We start from the raw sequence: 11,202 nt of genomic DNA, 5'->3' as shown, positions 1-11,202 counted from the left end.
CGATTTGATTCTTATTTAGTTTTTTAGCTAGTTTTGTGGCTGACAACCAGCGATAGCCTAGTTGTGTGTGGAACGGACTGCCGAGACGAATATCCGCAGGTTCAATACGCAAGGACACACACCTTTGACTTTTCTGAAAATTACGTGTGTATTCTTTGTGAATTATCGCTTGCTTTAACGATTCTCTTTATCAATTTTTTAGGGTTTGTAAAGTCTACCAATCCGCATTGGGCCAGCGTGGTGGACTAAAGCCTAAACCCTCTCAGTAGTAAAGGAGGCCCGTGCAGCAGTGAGACAGTATATAATACAGGGCTGATATTATTATTATATCATATTATTTGTGTTTGTACATTGTTTATATATCAGTTGGATAATTGCATAAAACTTCCACTAGTCGATCGCCTCTTCAGAATGCATATGTTAAAGTGCTTTGAGTCATGGCGACTGATATTAATACGAATTATTTCATAATGTTTTATGGTTATTTACTATCGAACGCGACTTTGTTAGTTTTCCATTCTTAGGATAAAGCAAATTATACACAAGTCTCTTATCCCCAATGTGGCAGGCGCAACCAGGTATCCCACTTTTCGTTGTGTTCCGTCCCGTAATAGGAGCGATCCTTTTTATAAGTGCACGTAAAACTGGAGTGGGGTCCAGTAGAATGTCGACTGACGAGAGATGATTACCCCACAGTCGACACAATAGGGTATTTTAGTGTATGAGAAAAAGCCAGAAATACATAAATAAGATAGTTCAATCAAAAGCAATCGGAAAATAGTAGTTTCAGTTCATAAAATTATAAATTTTGAAATTCAGTTCAAAGTTTTGACTTATCTGTTTTACAAATATGCGAAACGAGTGCCGCCATGACATGACGTCATCAAGGCAGTAAACTACTTAGTGTCAATACGCGTTCACTATTTCTAATTTATCGAAATAGACAAATTTTTCGGACGATAAATTTGGATCTCTCGCAAGTTAAACCAAGTTTTCCTCATAGTTATATCAGTTGACACTTGAATCCACAATTTTTTCGGCGTTTCACACTATTATTCTTACATTCAGGAACAACACACCAATGATAAGGATAGTAGCTTATTTGAATTGTAATAATTTCCTCTTTCTCCATGCACGTTGTTACTTGATGTTTACTGTCGAGATGACGTCAGCAACGTGGCCTCTAGCGTTTTCGTTTATTTACGCGGGAAAATTTAAAATGTAATATTTAAACGTATTTTAATAGCACTTATTGATTGAACATATTTTATAAAATTTCTAGTGGTTTTTTATTACCTTAAGATTAATTTGAGACACTTAAAAAAAGAGTGTAATACCCTACAGTGGCGTAGGGTGAAATTTTCCAAAAGGTAACCAAAGGCAAAAAATTCTTTAGTTAACATATCACAGCCCATCTAATAATACAAAGACTAAGACAAACGTAAATAAATCTGAAAGGGAAGCCGGTAGGAATCGAGTTGTATGGACGCTTCGCCACTGATACCTTATTATGCCGGCCTGTTGGAACTAGATATACACTGATCCCGGAACACTATAGAGGTCACTAAAGATGGTTTTAACACCTTGTGTACGGTGGTCACTATCCGGATATAAATATATTCTACCACCAATAGACCTAGGGCTGGGCTAATAATTCCAACTCAGATTCGCTTTGAAGCACCCACACAAGCTTATACACTGTACAGGTACAGTTACCATCTTAAAACCGATTCTAATTAAATAAAAACAACCAAAAATCACACGAAAAACTTCATGAAGTTACGTAAATAATCGAACCGATTAATCGTGTCCACAAAATCGGACCGATTAATCGTACGACAAAAAAATCGTATACTTAAATAAAACTCATACAAACAAACAAACATTTTTATTACGAGAATAGCGCCGGATGCCGTTGTATCTCCTCTCGCACATCCGCCGGAAGTGTTGGCAACTTGCTGGCGATGAAATACCTGCGCAGAGATGGCAATTAATAATATTTTCTTAGTAACTATTCTTTTATACATTTTAAACGTTCATGATTCACAGACTTACGAACAAAAAAGCCAATTCGGTCTCGTGAGTCACGGGAACACGTATGAGTCACCCAGTAACTTAAATCCGATCCTTAATCACACTACCGCATAAGGCACCCCTTCCCATAAGTAAAGTATGAGTCCATACTCCATAGCTCGTCTAGTACTGATGCTAGACGTTATAACTTGATTTACCATCACATAGGGGCGCAAACCAGCTTTAAATTAACCAATAACGCATGAGTCACCTATGAGTCACCTATGAGTAACGTGACAGGACATGACCAAGATGCCTTTATACAATAATAATAGCTAATGTCATGTTCCAATTTGTTTTGATTGGCTGTATCATTCAACAATAGGGGACCGGACAGGTATTACCAAAAAATCTGAAATTCAGTTTAAAGTAAAGTTTGTAATATTAAAAATATTATCTCATATTTGTTTTTGTAAAAGAGTTGTGATTTGTATTTTTAAATCAATAAATAAAATACAATAATTATAATATTTTTAGTCTATTCTTTACGGCAAATGAAACACCAATCACGGCGCATGACGTCACACGTGGGTAAAATGTAAACAAACAGACGTCATCTGGATGTCATACCGCGTTGTGTTATTTTAATGCTTTAAAGGTGTTTTTTGACACAGAACTGCTCTAATAATTAATATTAATTTATACGGGACGTTGTTACTATCTTCCAGCTTAACGTTTACATATTGTTTAATCGTTAATCATAATGGACCGCAAAAAATATCGGTGGTGCGTCGTACCTGAATGTAATAATACTTCTATATCTTTACCAAACAAATTATTTATTGATGTACCACGAAAAGCAGATATACGAATAAAGTGGTTGCAGTTAGCAAGACGAACCTACGACGGAATGTCTGCAGACTCACCGATTTAGTTCTGTGAGGATCACTTTGATGTAAGTAAATAAAAAATAGTATTTCGGTTTAAAATAAACCGATGAATATTTCAATTAATTAAATCATTTGTACACCCAGGGAGGTTATGGTTATGAGATGTATTTATTTATGTTTTAGCTGCCACATGATATGGAATAGAATATTTATTTATATAGAATTCTGGTTGTTACACAGTAACCTGAGATTGCCTGAGAGTCTATGCAGTGTTGCCAGATCATAATTTCTCTTTACCCCAGGATTATTTGGAATTAAAAATTTTACCTTAAACCAATCATAAATAATTCGGTACTTTTTTTTCTATATCCTTATCTATGCAGACGCCACTTCTTTCTTCACTTCCACTTCAATAATTATTAATTTAATTATCTCATTTTATTAGGAACAACTAGTTGTACACGAAAATTGTATTGAATAAAAAATTATAATTGTTTCATGGCCTACAATTTTTGTAGGAAACATCTTTCTCTAAGCTCAATATTTATTACAATACCGTGAAACAATAGCTTTAATACCTTAACTCGTAGAATTACCCCAAAAATTTCCAATAAAAAAATACCCTGCTGATTCAGTTTTACCCTAAATCTAGGGTAAATAACCCTAATCTGGCATTATTGAATCACTGTTCAAATGACAAGACTTGTCAAGTTGCTTTATCCACGTATGACGTCACACGAGACGAAATGACATAATGTAGCGTTTGCGCGGGAATTATAGCTATTTAACATTTAGGCCTGGTTTTATGTACTTTTTAAGCTTTATTTGTGCAAAATACAATTTTTCTTGGCTATTTATATCCACAATGATCAATTTAAAACACCTTCTGAAAATTTGTCCGGTCCCCTATTCTGCCAATGTCCAGTTTGGAAGAAGCGACTTGTGCATAATATGTAGATTTCTCATATGTGAGAGTCCGCCTGGGTAGGTACCACCGCAACGTCTATTTCCGCCGCAGCTGTTTGTAGTCACAATTGTGTTCTGGTTTGAACGACATAGTAGTCAGTGTAACTACTGGACATAATGTGACTTAACATCTCATGTCTCAGGATGGCGAACGCAGTGAAATACCAAACAATACTTTGTAATTCAAGGTGTTGGTGTTTCTACTGTTTATCGGTCGTATCGCTTACCATCAGGCGAACGGCAGGCTCATTTCGACATTCAAAACAATGAAAAAAATTCATATGCTGGGGAATATGAAATGGGAATATATATAGAATAAAAATGCAAACGTCCTTTCAGGCTATTTTCGAAAGCTATTAGATTAAAATAAAAATAAAATAATAATGGTAATTAATGTAATGTCAACATTAGGTATAGAAATTAGCTTCCATGAAACAGAGTTATCATTTAGTTGTTAATCTACATATAAATATAAACACATCATATCCGCATGATAAACCCATTGCAACAAAATGACACTCCTATTGAAATAAAACAATTTCGGATTTAATCACAGTTTTTGATACTATAATTTTCCCTGACATTTCAAAGACTGCCTTCTTGGTCATGAAGCAGACTGTGATTTAGTTCAATGTCTAAAATCTAATCCTCATAAATGTAAGAAATTGTTACTAGTATATTCATATAATAATATCAGCCCTGTATTATATACTGTCCCACTGCTGGGCATGTGCCTCCTCTACTACTGAGAGGGAATAGGCCTTAGTCTACCATGCTGGCCTAGTGCAGATTGGTAGACTTCACACACTCTCAAAACTCCTATAGAGAATTTCTCAGGTATGCAGGTTTCCTCACAATGTTTACCTTCACCGTTAAAGCAAGCGATAATTCACAAAGAATACACACATGATTTTAGAAAAGTCAGAGGTGTGGGCCCTTGGGATTTGAACCTGTGGACATTCATCTCGTCAGTCCACAACCAACTAGGCTATCGCCGCTTGTTTATATAATAGTTTTATTGATTATAGAAGCATCTTGCATGCTGGTGCTGGTATATCTATTTACTTGATTCTTTTTCCAATTAATCAAGCGGTATTGGCAAGCTGCTAGATAGTTATATATTACAAATTTGTTGTTCAAGACAATGATGGCATTATTTTGGAATATCTAGACCATTATATAAAGAGACTGATGGTATTATTTGGGCGGAACATAGATATTTTTATTTGCACACTGGCGGAATTCATAAGGGTAACTATAGAAACTCTAACCAATAATGTATCGACCATATGAAATAACTGTTGGAGATTGTAACCTTCGTCGTGACTTATTATTTTTTATATGTTCTATTTTTAGAACTAATTGTATTTTGTTTGCCATAGTTACTTCCCTTTTAGTCCGAAATAAACACTCATGTCAATAACATCTTTTTACTAACTTTATTTAATTACTAAGAACATATACCATATTTACAACACGTTATCACTGCATCTGAGGCATGGACTTGTTTGCAAAAAGCCTTTGAAGATAAGGGAATAGGACGAAGATTATTTTTGGAGCGTAGACTGTACAGGTTGAGTCTATCAGAGTTCAAAAATATTGAACTATATATTAACGCAGTTATGTCAACCGCACAGGATCTTGCGGATATTGATGTAGTCATAGAGGACAAGTCTATTGCTGCAATACTTTTGGGAGGTCTAACTCCAAGGTATGAACCTCTCATTATGGCTTTAGAAAATTGCAATGTAGACGTGACTACAGAGTTGGTGAAAACAAAACTGCTTAATGAAATGTCCAAAGATGTGGCTACGTCATTAGACTCTGTTTTTCATGCGAAGAAGAAGCCTAAGTCAATGAAGAAGAATATAGTTTGTTATGAGTGCAAGACACCTGGACATAAGAGACCAGACTGTCCACAGAGAAACAAGAAGGAGAAAGGCAATGCGGTAAATACCAATGATACGATATTTACAAGTCTTAATACTTCTGGAAACCCAAGAAAGGACATAATTTATGTAGATTCAGGTTGTACTAGACACATGACTTCTAGACGGGACTGGTTTCAGAATATCTCGATACAGAATCAAGGTACTGTTACTGTCGCAAATGGAGAACAGATTAAGTGCTGCGGAATTGGAAATATTTCAATAAACACGCCCGAGAACGTGGTCAACAATATTAGTGATGTTGCTTATATACCAGATTTGAAAGCTAGTTTGTTATCTGTATATAAAACTGTTGAAAAGGGTTTTATTTGTGTTTTTGATAAAATGGATGTAACTTTTATAAATCTGATACTTTTAATTTTACAGGTGAATCTGTTGCTCATGCCTCGCCCTGTGGTGGACTGTACGTTTTAGATGGTACTGTAAATGTTTCCGAGAATGTGGCGGATAATTTTTGACACAAGATGTGCACTCTGGCTGTCAGGATAGTTATCAAATATGGCATAAGAGGTTAGGACATTTGTGTCGTATAGGCATGAACCAACTGAAAAATCACAAGGTAGGTATAAAGTATACAGGAGTAGATAAAACTAGTTGTATCGCTTGCGTGGAAGGTAAACAAGCAAGAAAACCTTTCAAAAGGTTAGCGTTTAATAGGGCTACTTCCCCTTTGGAACTGATCCATATGGATTTGATGGGACCGGTGTCTACAACTTCTTTTCAAGGAAATAGATATATGTTGACAATAGTAGACGATTATACGCGAAAAGTGTTTGCTTATTTTATTTCTTCTAAAACAGAAGTCAAAGATATATTTTGTGTGTTTCAATGTTTTGTTGAAAATCAGTTAGATAAAACAATTAAAGCAATTAGGACTGATGGAGGTAAGGAGTTCGTGAATAAAGAGTTTGTTGATTATCTTGCTTCAAAAGGTATAGAACATCAAACAACGACGCCTTATAGTCCTCAGCAAGTTGGAGTAGCGGAACGCACCCATCGTTCGGTTACAGAAAAGGCAAGAACGTTGCTAGCTGAAAGCTCACTACCGAAAGCATTCTGGGAAGATGCATTCCAAGTTGCCATTTACCTTAAGAATAGGTCTCCTCATCGAGCCTTAGGTGGACAAATTCCTTATGACAAATGGTATGGACGAAAAGGTGATCTTAGCCATCTAAAAGTATTTGGTTGTAGAGCTCTAGTCCATATACCTTCGTGTCACAGGAAGAAATTAGATGTCAAGGCACAGGAAGCAATTTTCGTCGGTTATTCTGAAAATCCAGGCACTTATATTTTTAGGGATCCTGCTAACCCACGAAAAGTTATTATATCCAGAGATGCAACCTTTTTTGAAAATTGCTTTACAGCGCTAAAGCAGAAGCAATCTGAGTCTGTCGCAGAGTCAGAATCTATATTGTTATTTGATGAGCAAAAAGAGATTGATTCTGAGTTTGATCATGACTGTCAATTCTATGACTGTGATGAGAATATCAGCCCGGCGGCTGAAGCAAGTTTACCAGTAAATCTAGAAAGTGCAAAAGAGTCAGTGACTCTGGAAGAGCAAGAGTCTCTCAGTGACTTAAGGATGCCTAGTGTGGAAGAAGTGACAGCGAATTTGGAACAGGAATCGCACCCTGAGCGCAGATACCCTTCCAGAGACAGAAAAACAACAAATTTTTATAAAGCTTACAATACGTCAATGGTAGATTCTAATGAACCTACGACATATTACGAAGCTACTCATGCCGATGATGCTGATAAGTGGCAACATGCTATGGTTGATGAGTATAGTTCCTTAAGGAAACTCCATACATGGAATTTAGTAGATAGACCTAACAAAAGGTTATACCATGTAAATGGATTTACAAAATTAAAAGGGATGCTTATGGTAATATTACCAAGTATAAAGCGAGACTCGTCGTCAAAGGTTTTCATCAAGTTGAAAGTGTAGACTACAAGGAGACGTTCGCACCAGTGATTCGTCATTCTTCCCTCCGCACGTTGTTTGCGATAGCTGCAGATATGAAGTTGAGAATGAAGCACTTAGATGTCGATACAGCTTTCCTTAACGGAGATTTAGAAGAAGAAGTTTTCATGGAGCAACCTCTTGGTTTTATTCAAAAGGGTAAAGAAAACAAAGTTTGTTTATTGAAGAAATCTCTTTACGGTCTTAAACAGGCACCGCGAGCTTGGAATAAAAAGTTAAATGAAACGCTTTCTAAAATAGGTTTCATAGGAACTCCTTCCGAACCCTGTGTGTATACCAAACTTTTTGGTAAAGAACTTGTAATATTAGGAATCTTTGTTGATGACATAATAGTCTTCTTTAATTCTGATTTGACATTTGACACTGTCAAGAATGATTTGTCGAAATATTTTCATTAAAAGATCTCGGAATACTGAAATGTTATTTGGGACTACAAGTTGAAAGTGATTCCGAGAGTATAAGGTTGAACCAGCGAAATTATATTCTTTCTATATTAGACAAATTTAATATGAAGGATTGTAAGGCCGTGGATACTCCATTAATTAAAAAGAATATGGAAAAAGAATGGATGGTCAAGTCGGTGAGTCTTATCCTTATCAAAACTTAATAGGATGCCTCATGTATCTAGCGGTAAACACACGACCAGACATCGCTTACGCCACGAGCTATTTAAGTCAATTTAATACGTGTTTTACTAAAGAACACTGGAATGCTGCTAAAAGGATTCTGCAATACCTAAAAGGTACCCTAAACTATTCATTGGTTTACAGGAAGAATAGAGAACCTTTAAAGGGTTTTTGTGACGCAGACTGGGCAAACTGTCCAATCGACAGAAGGTCATACACCGGTTATGTTTACAAGTTAAGTGGAGGTCCAGTATCATGGGAATCCAAGAAGCAACCTACTGTTGCGTTAAGTTCGGCCGAGTCAGAATATATGGCATTAGCGTCTGCCACGAAGGAAGCGTGTTACTTACGTCGGTTTATATACGAGATAACAGGTATACTTTGTTCAGTTAACTTAGCTTCTGACAGCCAAAGTGCCATTAATCTTGTTCGAAATCCTGTACACCACAGCAGGACGAAGCATATAGATACTAGGTTTCACTTTATTAGGAAAAGGTATCTAATAATATTGTTAAGTTAGAATATATAAAAAGTAACGATATGCCTGCTGATGTACTAACGAAGGCCCTCGGACCTCTAGCACACAAACGATGTGTAGTTAACTTAGGTTTAGAAACTTAATTATTTTATTTGTTTTGTTTCTGTCACAACTGCGATTAAGGGCGGCTGTTGGAGATTGTAACCTTCGTCGTGACTTATTATTTTTATATGTTCTATTTTTAGAACTAATTGTATTTTGTTTGCCATAGTTACTTCCCTTTTAGTCCGAAATAAACACTCATGTCAATAACATCTTTTTACTAACTTTATTTAATTACTAAGAACATATACCATATTTACAACAATAACTATGCATAACTATCTGTAACTGACTTGGCTATATGACAATGTAAATATAATCGCATTGGGTGTAACTCCTGTAAGATTATATTTAATAATAAATAAATAAATAAAAAAAATAATGAACAAGCATTCATATTTAAGTATATACTAATATATAATTAGTTCATTTGAACACGCTAGTCTTAGGAATTGTTGATTTTGAATTTTATTTCTCTTATAGGAAGCTACATTTAATGAAATTAAAACACTTTATTTATTACGTAGGCGAGCAGAGTTGCACTTACGATACGTCAAAATAATGTATAGGAATAATTGCTTTTATTTTTAAATAACAATTAAAATTACTTATATAACTATGGACATTTTACATTAAGGATAAAATTTATAATGAAAACAAGGTACAAACCAAAGTAACCAGCTCGGCTGACAAATAGGGGGAATATAAGGCTAAGCCTTCATGATCCTCACCGGTGAGGTCATGAGCCCTAGCCTACCTAACCTACCAGCCTTTCTTTATAAAGATATAGTTATAACAATAAAAATTTTAATTGTTATGAATTTTCATATTAATATCCAAACTTCAAACAACTCTACTCAAAAATTTACTGATTGTTGCTTTTCAAGCATCAATATATAGTATGCATTTTACATATTAGTATAATTTTTGTCTACATTTAATTAATTTTAATTCATTAATATTTGAATATATCATATTATTTATATTTATTGTTGTATATGTTTATCGCAACAGATTTCTTTCGACGCATGTTCCTTGTTTATCTCTGTTCCTCTATAAGGATAACTATGCTAACAATATGAGCCCTAGACTAGGTAACCAGCCAACCTAGCAATAGATACCTAAGCATTGACTACTCATAGAAAAACAACAAAAAAGGACTCTACTTCTTTTATTTTATAGCTGCCACCTTTTATTTATCAGTGATTTAATAATGCAGATACAAAACAAAAAACACTACTAAGTCAGTTCGCCAGTTTCTTTTTGTATAGAGGGGAAAACCGTCTATACAAAAGAAACACCGGGCTTACTTTTTGTCATTAATTATTCAGTTATAAAATACGTAATTTTAACATTGGAGACCTATGTTTTAGATAATGAATTTCGCAGACATAGATGAATACCCATTCGCAAAAAAACTGTATGTACAATAACATGAAACATCTCTCCAAAAATCGCATAATTAAAAATAATTCTTAATATTCATTTTGGCATTACTAACCTGATAAAAATAGCTTTTATGTAGTTTCTACTGGAAGTGATTTGATATGTTCATTTATACTTCTTTTTATATATTTATCTTAAGGAGAAATTTAAGTAATGTCAATTTGTTCATTGTGTTTTTGACATATTTTATTTAGGTTATGTTATGACTTTGGACTAATAACACACAAGTTCCAAAAAAAATTATTCGTATGTAATTAATGATGCCTTTGCCTTAGCATGTCTATTTTTTATAAACAATATATCAGGAATATTTATTATGTGATATCTTTCCTTTATGGACAATCACAATGATAAGGAATTGGAAATTGGAATTCCGTTATAGGTCGGACTTGTACTTCTGGAATGGCGTTTTAAGTCAGAAACGGGATATAGAATGTAAAAAACGGACGTAATTCACACCTTTAAATATATAAAATTATATTATGTAAGTAAACTGACTAAAACGCAATCAATTCGGATCTAGATCCCGCATGCTCACCAACATCATTAATTTACTTAAATCTGCGAAATTCTATATTATACACTTGTACGTCGCGTACAGCTGAAATTAAATTGTATAAGACCCAGAATATTCTGGGTTCACATTCTAAATTGTTTCTGAATGCCTTTCCAGATGTATATACCCGACCCACATAAGTGGTCGCTTATGTTCTGTTCTTTATGCATAGCACTTGACGTGTACAATGTG

General features: G+C 34.8%; 1 long non-coding RNA gene across 1 annotated transcript; it reads right to left on the bottom strand.

Annotated features, from left to right (window-relative positions):
- Positions 1–1,873: 1,873 nt before the first annotated feature.
- Positions 1,874–10,858, bottom strand: LOC119193529. Its single transcript, XR_005113977.1, has 2 exons — positions 10,510–10,858; positions 1,874–1,973 (listed from the first exon to the last, which is right to left on the bottom strand). It is a non-coding gene; the product is annotated as an uncharacterized LOC119193529 (long non-coding RNA).
- Between the last annotated feature and the right edge of the window lie 344 nt (positions 10,859–11,202).

Source organism: Manduca sexta, unplaced genomic scaffold (assembly GCF_014839805.1).
Source record: "Manduca sexta isolate Smith_Timp_Sample1 unplaced genomic scaffold, JHU_Msex_v1.0 HiC_scaffold_63, whole genome shotgun sequence".
NCBI lineage: Eukaryota > Metazoa > Arthropoda > Insecta > Lepidoptera > Sphingidae > Manduca > Manduca sexta.
The sequence above is the reverse complement of the archived record's forward strand: the minus strand, read 5'-3'. Positions and strand labels throughout refer to the sequence as shown.